Here is a 13354-nt window from a genome sequence, read left to right on the forward strand (position 1 = left end):
AAATTGAAATAATTAAAAAGAATCAAGCAGAAATTCTAGAGGTGAAAAGTGCAATTGACTTACTGAAGAATGCATCAGAGTCTTTTAATAGCAGAATTGATCAAGCAGAAGAAAGAATTAATGAGCTTGAAGACAGGCTATTTGAAAACACACAGTCAAGGAGATAAGGCTCGGCTCTTGGATGGTATTTCTGGACCTAACGTGGGCCAGAGGGGAATTTACCACTCTGAAGGGTGAGTCCCAGACCTGGCAGCATTCACCACAAGCTGACTGAGAGAAGACAAAAGGAAAAAACAATAAAAGTCAAAGGAAACAAAAGAAAAAACAGTAAAAACAATGATGTACACCTACAGGATCTAGAAAATGCTCTCAAAAGGGCAAATCTAATAGTTATTGTCCTTAAAGAAGAAGTAGAGAAAGAGATAGGGAAAGTTTATTCAAAGGGATAATAACAGACCACTTCCCAAACCTAGAGAAAGATATCAATATCCAAGTACAAGAATTTTATAGAACACCAAGCAGATTTACCTAAAGAAGACTACCTCAAGGCATTTAACAGACAAACTCCGTAAGGTCAAGGATAAAGAAAGGATCCTAAAAGCAGGAAGAGAACAGAGGCAAATAGCTTACAATGGGATTCCAATACATCTGGCACCAGACTTTTCAGTGGAAGTCTTACAGGTCAAGAGAGAGTGGCATGACATATTTAAAGTGCTGAAGGAAAAGACCTTTTACCCTAAAATACCATATCTGGTGAAAATATCCTCCAAACACGAAGGAGAAAATAAAGACTTTCCTAGACAAAAAAAAGCTGAGGGATTTCATGAACACCAGACCTGTCCTTCAAGAAATGCTAAAGGGAGTACTTCAGTCAGAAAGAAAAGGACATTAATGAACAATAAAAAATCATCTGAAGGTACAAAAGTCACTGATAATAGTAAGTATAGAAAAAACCCCACAGACTATTATAAAGTCTGTGTTTACACACCATAGACTGGTGGGTAAGATAAGAGTAGTTCACACAGTTACACACTGTAATTGTGGTGTGTAAACTACTCTTGAGTAGAAATACTAAAAGATGAGCCAATCGAAAGTAATAACCACAACAACTTTTCGAGATGTAGATACTTCAATAAGATATAAATAAAAACAACAAAAAGTTAAGAAGCAGGGGGATAAAGTTGAGGGGTAGACTTTTTATTAGTTTTCTTTTTGCTTGTTTGTGTATGCAAATAGTGTTAAGTTGTTATTAGCTTAAAATAATGGGTTATAAGATAGTAATTGCAAGCCTCATGGTAACCTCAAATGAAGACATATTATAAATACACAAAAAATAAAAAGCAAGAAATTAAATCATACCACCAGAGAAAATTAACTTTGTGAGAAGAAAGGCAGGCAGGAAGGAAAGAAAGATGAGAAGCTCACAAAATACACAAAAAACAAATAACAAAATGGCAGGAGTAAGTCTTTACTTATTTATAACAGCACTGAATGTAAATGGACTAAACTTGCCAATCAAAAGACATAGAGTGGCTGAATGGATAAAAAACCAAGACCCAATGATCTATTGCCTACAAGAAATGCACTTTGTCTATAAAGATACAAATAGACTGAAAATAAAGCGATGGAAAAAGTTATTCCATGCCAATGGAAACCAAAAAGGATGAGAAGTCACTATATTTATATCAGACAAAATAGATTTCACGACGAAAATTATAAAAAGGGACAAAGTAAGTGTAAAATGATAAAAGGGTCCATTCAGCAAGAGTATATAACAATTTAAAATATATTTGCACCCAACACTGGCACCCAGAGAGATAAAGCAAATATTTCTAAAGCTAGAAAGAGACAGATAGGCCCCAATACAATAATAGCTGGAGACTTCAATACCCTACTTGCAGCATTGGACAAATATTCCAGACAGAAAATCAACAAGGAAACAATGGATTTAGTTTGCACAGATGGACCTAATAAATATTTACAGAACATTTCATCCAAATGAAAAAAGAGTACACATTCTTTTCCTCAGCATATGGATCATTTTCAAGGATAGACCATTATGTTAGGTCACAAAACAAGTCTTAAAACATTCAAAAATTGAAATAATATCAAGAATTTTCTCTGACCATAATGAAATAAAACCAGAAATCAATAACAAGAGGAACTTTGGTTACTGCAAACACATGGAAATTAAACAATATGCTCCTGAATAACCAGTGAGCCAATGAAGAAATTAAGAAGAAAATGGAAAAATTTCTAGAAATAAACGATAATGGAAACACAATATAACCAAACCCATGGGACACAACAAAAGGAATACTAAGAGAGAAGTTTATAGCTATAAGTGCCTTATCAAAGAGGAAGAGAAAAACTCTTTCCATCAAAAAGAGGATAAACTTCAAATAAACAATCTGACACTGCATCTTAAAGAACTAGAAAAGCAAGAGCAAACCAAACCCAAAATTAATAGAAGAAAAGAAATAATAAAGATCAGAGCAGAAATGAATGAATTTGAAATGAAGAAAATAATACGAAAGATCAATGAAACAAAAGTTGGTTTTCTGAAAAGCTAAACAAAATTTACAAATCTTTAGCCAGATTAACCAAGAAAAAGATATAGAAGACCCAAATAAAACAATCAGAAATGAAAAAAGAGATATTACAACCGATACTGCAGAAATTCAAAGGCCCATTAGTGGCTACCATGAGCAATTATATGCCAACAAATTGGAAAATCTAGGAGAAATGGATAAATTCCTACACACTTACAAACAACCAAGATCGAATTGTGAAGAAATCCAAAACCTTAACAGATCAATAACAAGTAAGAAGATGAAAGCCATAAGAAAATGTCTCCCAGAAAAGAAAAACCTGGGACCTCATCACTTCACTACTATATTCTTCCAAACATTTAAAGAAGAACTACTGCCAATCCTACTCAAACTATTCTGACAAAAATTGAGGAGGAGGGAATACATCCAAACTCATTCTACAAGGCCAGTATTACCCTGATACATGAACCAGACAAACACACACACACACACACAATACTACAATACTACAGGCAAATATTCCTGATGAACACTGATGGGAAAATCCTCAACAAAATACTAGCAAACCAAATTAAACAATACATTGAAAAGATCATTCATCACAAGCAAGTGGGATTTATCCCAAGGATGCAAGGATGATTCCACATGTGCAAATCAAGTAATGTGATACATTGTATCAAAAGAATGAAGGGCCGGGCGCGGTGGCTCAAGCCTGTAATCCCAGCACTTTGGGAGGCCGAGACGGGCGGATCACGAGGTCAGGAGATCGAGACCATCCTGGCTAACACGGTGAAACCCCGTCTCTACTAAAAAATACAAAAAACTAGCCAGGCGAGGTGGCGGGCGCCTGTGGTCCCAGCTACTCCGGAGGCTGAGGCAGGAGAATGGCGTAAACCCGGGAAGCGGAGCTTGCAGTGAGCTGAGATCCGTCCACTGCACTCCAGCCTGGGCGACAGAGCCAGACTCAGTCTCAAAAAAAAAAAAAAAAAAAAAAGAATGAAGGACAAAAACCATATGATCATTTCAGTTGATGCTGAAAAAACATTTGATAAAATTCAACATCCCTTCATGACAAAACCCCTCAAACAACTAGGTATAGAAGGCACACCTCAACATAATAAAAGCCACATATGACAGACTCCAGCTAGTATCATACTGAATGGGGAAAAACTGAAAGCCTTCACTTCAGATCAACACAATAAGGATGACCATTTTCACCACTGTTATTCAACATAGCACTAGAAGTCCTAGCTAGAGCAATCAGACTAGAGAAAGAAATAAAGGGCATCCAAAATTGGAATGGAAGAAGCAAAATTATCCTTATTTGCAGATGATATGATCTTATACTTGGAAAAACCTAGGCTCCACTAAAAATGAGTAGAACTGATAAACAGATTCAGTACAATTGTAGGATACAAAATCAACATAAAAAACCAGTATCATTTCTATATGCCAACCACAAACAATCTGAAAAAGAAATTAAGAAACCAATCCTATTTACAATAGCTACAAATAAAATAAAATACCTAGGAATTAACCAGAGAAATGAAAGATCTTTACAATGAAAACTATAAAACATTGAAGCAAGAAATTGAAGAGGACACACAAAAAATGGGCAAATATTCCATGTTCATGGATTAGAAGAATCAATATTGTCAAAATGTCCATACTACCCAAGGCAATCTATAGATTTAATGCAATCCCTATCAAAATGCCAATGACATTATTCACAGAAATAGTAAAAACAATCCTAAAACTTACATGCTATCACAAAAGACCCAGAATGACCACAGGTGTCCTAAGTAAAAAGAACAAAACTGAAGGAATTGCATTACCTCAGTTTAAATTACACTACAGAGCTATAGTAACCCAAACAACATGGTACTGGCATAAAATCAGACATGTAGATCAGTGGAACAGAATAGAGAAATCATAGATAAATTCTCACATCTACAGTGAACTCATTTTTGAGAAAAGTGCTAAAGGCATACATTGGGGAAAGGACAGTCTCTTCAATAAATGATGCTGGGAAAACTGGATATCCACATGCAGAAGGATGAAACAAGACCCCTGTCTCTCACCATATACAAAAATCGAGTCAAAATAGATTAAAGACTAAAATTTAAGACTTCAAACTATGAAACTACTAAAAGAAAACATCGGGGAAACTCTCCAGGACACTAAATTGGGCAAAGATATCTTGAATAATACTCCACAAGCACAGGCAACCAAAGCAAAGATGTACAAATGGGATCACATCAAGTTAAAAAGCTTCTGCACAGCAAAGGAAACAGTCATCGAAGTGCAGAGACAATTCACAGAATAGGAGAAGATATTTACAAACTACCCAACTGACAAGTGATTAATAACCAGAATATATAAGGATCCCAAACAACTCGATAGGAAAAAATCTAATAATCCAATTTAAAAATAGACAAAAGATCTGAATAGACATTTCTCAAAAGAAGAAATAAAAATTGCAGACAGGTATATGAAAAGGTATACCACATCATTGATCATCAGAGAAATGCAAATCAAAACTACAATGAGCTATCTCACCCCAGTTAAAATAGCTTATATCCCAAAGACAGGCAATAACAAATGCTGCCAAGGATGTGGAGAAAAGGGAACCCTTGTACACTGTTGGTTGGAATGTAAATTAGTACAATCATTATGGAGAATAATTTCGAGGTTCCCCAAAAAACTAAAAATAGAGCTACCATAAGATCCAGCAATCCCACTGCAAGGGTACACCCCAAAGAAAGGAAATGAGGATATCAAAGAGATATCTGCACTCTCATGTTTATTACAGCACTATTCATAATAACCAAGATTTCAAAACAACCTAAATTCCACCAATAGGTGAATGGATAAAGAAAATGTGGCACATATACACAACGGAGTACTATTCAGTCATAAAAAAGAATGAGATCCTGTGATTTGCAACAACGTGGATGGAACTAAAGGTAATTATCTTAAGTAAAATAAGCCAGACACAGATAGACGAATGTCACATATTCTCACGCATTCGTGGGAGTTAAAAATTAATTAAACTCATGGAGATAGAGAGTAGAAGGATGATTACCAGAAGCTGGGAAGGGTATTGCAGGGGGTGAGGGTGGAGAAAGTAGAGATGGTTAATGGGTACAAAAATATTTAGAAAGAATGAATAAGACTTAGTATTTGTTAGCACAACAGGGTGGCTATAGTAAAAATAATTGAACTGCACATTTAAAAATAACCAAAAGACTATAATTGGATTATACCCTTTTGTATATATTGGATTAGATTGTTTGTAATATAAAAGATAAACACTTGAGATGATGGATACCCAATTTATCCTGGTGTGATTACACATTGCATGCCTATATCCAAATATCTCATGTAACTCATAAATATACACACCTATGTGCTCACAAAAATTAAAAATTAAAACATAAATTATCACTGAGAAAGATGGAGTTTTTAAAATGAGTCATCCTGATATTAAACTCAAGCTATGAGATGTGTACAGAGAAATGTCCCCTTCCAGCAGAGAGATTTCTCCCTTCTGTTGTGCTGTAGTTTTTCACACTAGCTATGCCATTCTCATAAAACTCAGGCACTTTAAGTCCCAACTAAGTGTGTAATGTGGTACCTGGGTCTTATTTCAGTGATTAAATATCCTTTTTTAAAAAGAAGTGAAGACTCCCTATAAGTGATTGCAGTTGGGTGGTTGTTTTAATATCTATGGGGTTATGTATTTTGCTGATACCAGGGCATTCCTTTTTAGAGCAACATTACGTCCAGGAGTCACATATATCATGACTGATTTGAAACAGACACTTACTCAGGAGAGGTTAGACACTATTGAAATATAGTCTGTATCAGGTATAATGCCTGTTTGTCAGTTTGAGAGAGTGAAGGAAAACAAAATGAATTTTTTGGGGCAGAAAATAGTATGCCTTATGCATTTGGGTAAGTGGAGGAAAATATTAGTTTAAAATTAGGCAAGCTACGTATTATATTTTTGGGCTCCAAGTTCCCCCAGTTCTCTAGCTGCGTTGATCTAGTATTTGAAGATAAGTGATTCTGACGCTTGTGGAAAAGAATGTTCTGTTACATTGTACAGTGTGTTCCCAGACCTTCCCACATAGATTTAGTGAGGGCTGCCATTCCTCTGGTTCCTTCCTCCACTGAGAGTAGCTTTAGACAAGGGAGGTTGAAAAATACAACAAACTCTGGTCTGAAAAGCCCTATGATTTTTAGATTACCCTTAATTACTAAATAAGCATTAAACTAAATTCCATATTTGAAGAAATTGATTTTATCCCATAGCACTAAGCTACAAATGTAGGAGAAACAAACTCAAAAGTAAAGAAACATAACTTTTGTTTGAATAGAATCCTTGTGAATCTGCTTGTGAACCTATTAAAAATTATGAACCTCAACCTAGGAAGACTGTCTCTTTCACCTATCACTCAGGATATGATGGCCTGTCAGCTTTTAAATGTATGTCTGCTTGTGTTTCTGATTTTATTAATTGCAACTTCAATTTATTAAAGAACCTTGAAAAGAAAAAAAATCTTCCCAAACAACATTCATTCCCTCTGTGTAGTTGGTTACCACATGTAAGAGATGATGTGATTCTGAAGAAAGCTTTATTATTCTATCAGACAGGATTGGTGTAGTGAAGATCTAGAGAGAGACATCCATGCCATGTGAAGATGGAATGAAGATCACAAAGCCTTGTCCTTCAAAGAGAAGGGGTAGCGATAGAGTACCTTGGCTCTCTAACTACAGAGTGCATGGTTATCCCAGAACTACAACAAGGTAGCTGGGTTTGCAGCCACAACTCTTGGGCTCAGGTCCTGACTATACTATAGATCAGCTTTGTGATTTGGGTCAAGTCACCAAGTTGCCCTAAGCTTCAGTACCACTGTTAAAATTTTGTTATGATTACTGTTAAATTTTGTTACAATTAACCATCTCTCAGGGTTCTTGTGAGGATTAGATGAGACCATGCATAAAAGGGTGAAAGGGTGATATAAATGGAAGTGATAATTATTATCACCAGCTCTTTCTAGCCTTACTTGATTTTCTACCTTATGTTCAGTGTTGTTGGATATTAGTTGTCATTCCCTTATTTTATTGGTAGTAACAAATAGTCAATGGATAAGTGGGCTTTCAATTACAACCTTTCATTGGGACTAACCCAAACCTGAGTCCCAGCAATGTATACTTACACTACAGGCATTTAAAAATATGTACTTCGGAGGCCGAGGCAGGCGGATCATGAGGTCAGGATATCAAGACCATCCTGGCTAACACAGTGAAACCCCTTCTCTAGTAAATATACAAAAAATTAGCCAGGCGTGGTGGCGGGCGCCTGTGGTCCTGGCTACTCGGGAGGCTGAGGCAGGAGAATGGCGTGAACCCAGGAGGCGGAGCTTGCAGTGAACCAAGACCGCGCCACTGCACTCCAGCCTGGGCGACAGAGTGAGACTCTGTCTCAAAAAAAAAAAAAAAAAAAAAATTGTACAAAAATGCTGCTGGTAAACTACAGCATCCTCTGGCAGGCATAATCCCTGGCCCACAAAATCTGGACTTAGGACTCTGTTTAGCTTTTCTTTTAGACTTAAAGAATAGACAAATCTATAAGAAAACGTAGAATCTTGCCAGTTAGAGCTTATGATGAATCGGGTATTTATTTTATAATTTTCTTTTTCTAGTTATTTCTAAAGGAGGCAAATGATACTTAATAAAGCTACCCACCCTTGCTCAGTAACTTAGCGGCAGGTCCTGGTATGTGACTATAATCTTTAATTAATGAATGTTTGGTTTCTGTCTATCAATAGCTTGTCTAAAGGAAATTATATTAAGGGTCAATTATCTAAGAGACATGCTTCCTGCGTATCTATTTTCATATTTTATCTTTGGATTTAGTTAGATGACTAAAGGCATATGTTCCTTTAGCTTCTAAAGAATGAATGCCTTTCCTAGAACTGTACTAAGATGCTGTCTTCAGCTTTTTAAAAAAGTGGTTGCAAGAAAAAGCATGTGAAGTCAACGTTAGATTTTAGTAAAAATGCTCTGGAGGACATTGTCCATGTTAGTGTCCTGGAAATGAAATCATACGGAAGAGATTTCTTTGAGAATTTAATTCCAGGAACAATTTTGTCTTTCTCAAGGTATCCTTTTAAATAATGAGAGCTACATAATTGCTTTGTTGTGTGTGTTTGTCATCCCAGCTTCAAGAAGCTTGGAGAAAAATGTAATGCTCAATTATAGCATTACTGTGTACTTTAATAGCTATCTTATGTACATTTTACTTTAAAAGAAACCTGTTAGATTGTAACTCATATCTATTGTTGTAAGCCATATCAATTTTTTGGGGGGAAAGAAGCCTGATATAAAGAGAAATAAAATAGTAGATGTTAATAATAGGACTTAGAAAAAGAAGATAGGAAGAGAGAAAACCATCATCATCATCATCATCATCATCACTATCATTATCATTATGATAGAGGAGGGCTACCTATTAATGCAGGAAAAGAAACTCAGCCATTTTTACTTCTATTGAGTGCTTTAAAAATTAAGAAACATTTTTTAAACAGAAAAATACAGAGAAACATAGAAAATGCACCGATGTACCCACTATTCAGATTTAACAAATATTACTTTTTGCCATATTTTCTTCAGGTGAAAAATTCTAGAGCAATAAAAATGACAGATAGAATCAAAGTTCTCCATTTGTCCTTACCATTCCCTTGATCTCCTCCCTCTCTTCACTTGTCCGTACTCGGAGGAGAACTTGTCTATCTGGGCATTTATACATTACTGCACATGTATTTTGTAATTTACCTTTTTCTTCCAGCAAAGTTTTTGATTTTTAGGCATGTCAATCAATTTAATTCATGTTAATTGCTAAGTTCCCTTGTATAAACACATGATACAATTATTCATTCCTTTATTGAGGACATTTAGAGTTTTTCCAATTTTCTTCTGCTGCAAATGGTACAGCTTCGTGCATGTCTCCATGACAGAGTTTCGGCAGGGTCTGTGCCTCAAAGGGGAATTGCTGGGTCATAGACCTGCTTCCCGTCCCCTCCCCTCCCCTCCCCTCCCCTCCCCTCCCCTCCCCTCCCTCCTTCCTTCCTTCTGTAAATAATACAGTGCCTCTTATGTGCTGGACATCATTATAGGCAATTGAGGATGCTACAGTGGATAAGGTGGTAAGAATTTGATTTTTATGAAGCTTAAATTCTGGGGGAAGGTAGTCAGGAGCAGTGGCTCACACCTGTAATTCCAGCACTTTGGGAGGCTGAGGTGGGCAGATTACCTGAGGTCAGGAGTTCGAGACCAGCCTAGTCAACATGGTGAAATCCCATCTCTACCAAAAATACAAAAATTAGCTGGGCGTGATGGCACAAACCTGTAATCCCAGCTACTCAGGAGGCTGAGGCAGGAGAACTGCTAGAGGCCAGGAGACGGAGGTTGCAGTGAGCTGAGATCACGCCACTGCACTACAGCCTCGCCAACAAAGCAAGACTCTGTCTCAAAAAAAAAAAAAAAAAAAAAAAAAAAAAAAAAAAAAAAAATTCTGGGGGAAAGTACAGTGGAAGAAAAGGTAGGCAATAAATGTGATAAGTAAGCAAAATACAATTATGTTAATGACAAGTGCTCTGGAGAAATAAAAACAGGGCAGATGATAGGAAGTGTATATGTGAAGAGGCCTGCCATGTTTTATAAGGTATTAAAGAAAATCTCATTGTGATTTTAATTTTCATGTCTTATGAGTGATGAGGAACATCTTTCATGTGATTAAAACTGTTCATATGTATTGAAATCCTTAAAAATTCTTTTACTATTCTATTGTTGATATAATCCTTTAAATTCAAATACTCCTTAAATATGTACAAACTAAAAGTAATCACAAACTTATGCTTTCTGCTCTAATAGCTTGTAGCTCTTTTCAAAACAAATGTACAAATTACATCCAACTATCTCCTCTGCAAAATTAACAAACTATAAATTAACATAAGTACTTCAATATGAAACAAGTGTTAGTGGCTATGGCTCAGGTTCTCTTGGGTTTGGTCCGCCTTTCCCACTGGTTGCTATGAAAAGATGTAATTTTCTCACTACTCTTTTCTGTTCGAAATAATGAAACACTTGCATTCCTTCAGAGCACTGTGAAATCATTTCAAGCGAAAGTCTTATTTACCTCTGACTCTCCCTCTGTTAATTGCTAAATAGCTGGAGTCAATTAAAGTGGGACTCCTTGGCAACAATCTGACTGCAAACACAAAGGCAAACTGGACTTGCGAGGTGGCATTTTGTTACCAGGTAGCCACCCAGATTACCCAGAATATGCTTACTTTAGATTATCAGCAACCCTGAATTAATAAATTCTCAATGATATATTTCAATAGAGAACATGAAAATACCTCCAAATGGGTTAACAAACATGAGTTTGAGAAATTCTGATCTAAATCTATAGGTTCTATAAGCTCAAGGAGGATCACGAAATCTAACATGGTTTCTGGAATAGACTGACTTTTTTAGGGCGCATTGTAACCCAGTTGGCCGAGCTACATTTTAAAGAATTATTTGGAGTCTTTATCCTTGGTTTGCCTAGTTTGAAACCGTACCCTGTGTGAAGCTCAAGATGGATTCCTCTTAATCATAGAGAAGACCAGGTAAAATTTGCTGTGCTGTCCTTTGTTCTATGGTGCTCTCACCTTATTACCAGACTTCCTTGTGCTTGCCTTGCCTCTCAGGTCCAGATATGCAAGTAGTCTTCTTTTCTTACTTATTACATAATAATTGTACGTATTTATGGGGCATATGTAATAATTTGATACATGCATACAGTATGTAATGATCAAATCAGGGTATTTATTATATCCATCACTTCAGACATTTATCATTTCTTTATGTTGAGGACATTTCAACCCTTCTAGCTGTTCTGAAATATACAATAAATTATTGTTAACTATAGTCACCCTATTGTGCTTTTGAACACTAGAATTCATTCCTTCTCTCTAACTTCATTTGCATACCCATTAACGAACCTCTTTTCATTACTACCCTATCCTCAAACCCTTCCCAGCCTTTGGTAACCATCATTCTACTCTTCTTTTTTTTTTTGAGATGGAGTCTCACCTTGTTGCTCAGGCTGCAGTGCGGTGGCATGATCTCAGCTCACTGCAACTTCTGCCTCATGGGTTCAAGTGATTCTAGTGCCTCAGCCTCCCAAGTAGCTGAGATTACAGGCACCCACCATGCCAGGCAAATTTTTGTATTTTTAGTGAAGATGGCATTTCACCATGTTGGTCAGGCTGGTCTTTCCTGACCTCAAGTGATTCACCCGACTCAACCTCCCAAAGTCCTGGGATTACAGGCATGAACCACTGTGCCAGGCCTCATTCTACTCTCTACCTTCAGGAGATTAGCTTTTTTAGCTCTCACATGTGAATGAGAACATGTGATATCTGCCTTTCTGAGCCTGGCTTATTTCACTTAATATAGTAACCTCCAGCTCTATCTTTGTTGCTGCAAGGAACAAGATTTTATTTTTTATGGCAGAATAGTATTCCCTTGTGTATGCATATCATATGTGTGTGTATGTATGAATGTACACACACACACACACACACACACACACATATATATACACACACACACACACACACACATATATATATATATACACACACACACATGCTTTTTTTTTGAGGAAGGGTCTCATTCTGTCACCCAAGCTGGAGTGCAGTGGCATGATCATGGCTCACTGCAGCCCTGACCTCCCGGTCTCAAGCCACCCTCCCACCCCAGCCTCCCAAGTGGCTGGAACTACAGGCATGTGCCATCATGCTTGGATAATTTAAAAAATTTTTCTTTCGTAGAGACAAATCTCACTATATTGCTCTGGCTGGTCTTACACTCATGGGCTGAAGCGATCCTCCCATCTAAGCTTCATAAGGTGCTGGGATTACAAGGCATAAACCACCAAGTTCAGCTCCACATTTTCTTTATCCATTTATCTGGTTATGGACACTTAGATTGATTCCATATCTTGGATATTATAAATAATGCTGCAGTAAGCATGGGGTGCAGGTATTCCTTTTATATACTGATTTCCTTTTCTTTGGAAAAATATTGAGTAGTGAGATTGCTAGATTGTATGGTAGTTTTTTAGTTTTATTTATTTTTTCTTTTTTGGAGAAACCTCCATGCTGTTTTCCATAATGATTGGTTTAATTTACATTCTCACAACAGTGTATAAGAGTCCTCTTTTCTCTGCATCCTCACTAGCGTCTGTTATTTTTTGTCTTTTTGATAAAAGCCATTCTGTGTGAGATGAGATAATATTTCACTGAGGTTTCACTTTGCATTTCCCTGATGGTTAGTGATATTGAGCATTTAAAAATATATATATATATATATATATCTGTTGGCCATTTTTATGTCATCTTTTGAGAAATGTCTATTTAAATCCTTTGCCTGCTTCTTAATGGGATTATTTGTTTCTGTTTTTGTTTTTGTTTTTGCCATAGAGTTGTTTGAGTTCCTTGTATTTTCTGAATATTAATCCTTTGTCACATGTATAGTTTGCAAATATTTTCTCCCATTCAGGATGTTGTCTCTTTAATCTGTTGATCATTTTCTTTGCTGTGCAGAAACTTTGTAGTTTTATATAGCCCCATTTGTCTATTTTTGTTTTTGCTGCCTGTGCTGTTAAATTCTTAGCCATAAAATCTTTACTTGGACCAATGTCCTGAAGCATTTCCCCATGTCTTTTATAGTTTTGGATCTTA

The sequence above is a fragment of the Macaca fascicularis genome, chromosome 3 (assembly GCF_037993035.2).
Source record: "Macaca fascicularis isolate 582-1 chromosome 3, T2T-MFA8v1.1".
Taxonomy (NCBI): domain Eukaryota; kingdom Metazoa; phylum Chordata; class Mammalia; order Primates; family Cercopithecidae; genus Macaca; species Macaca fascicularis.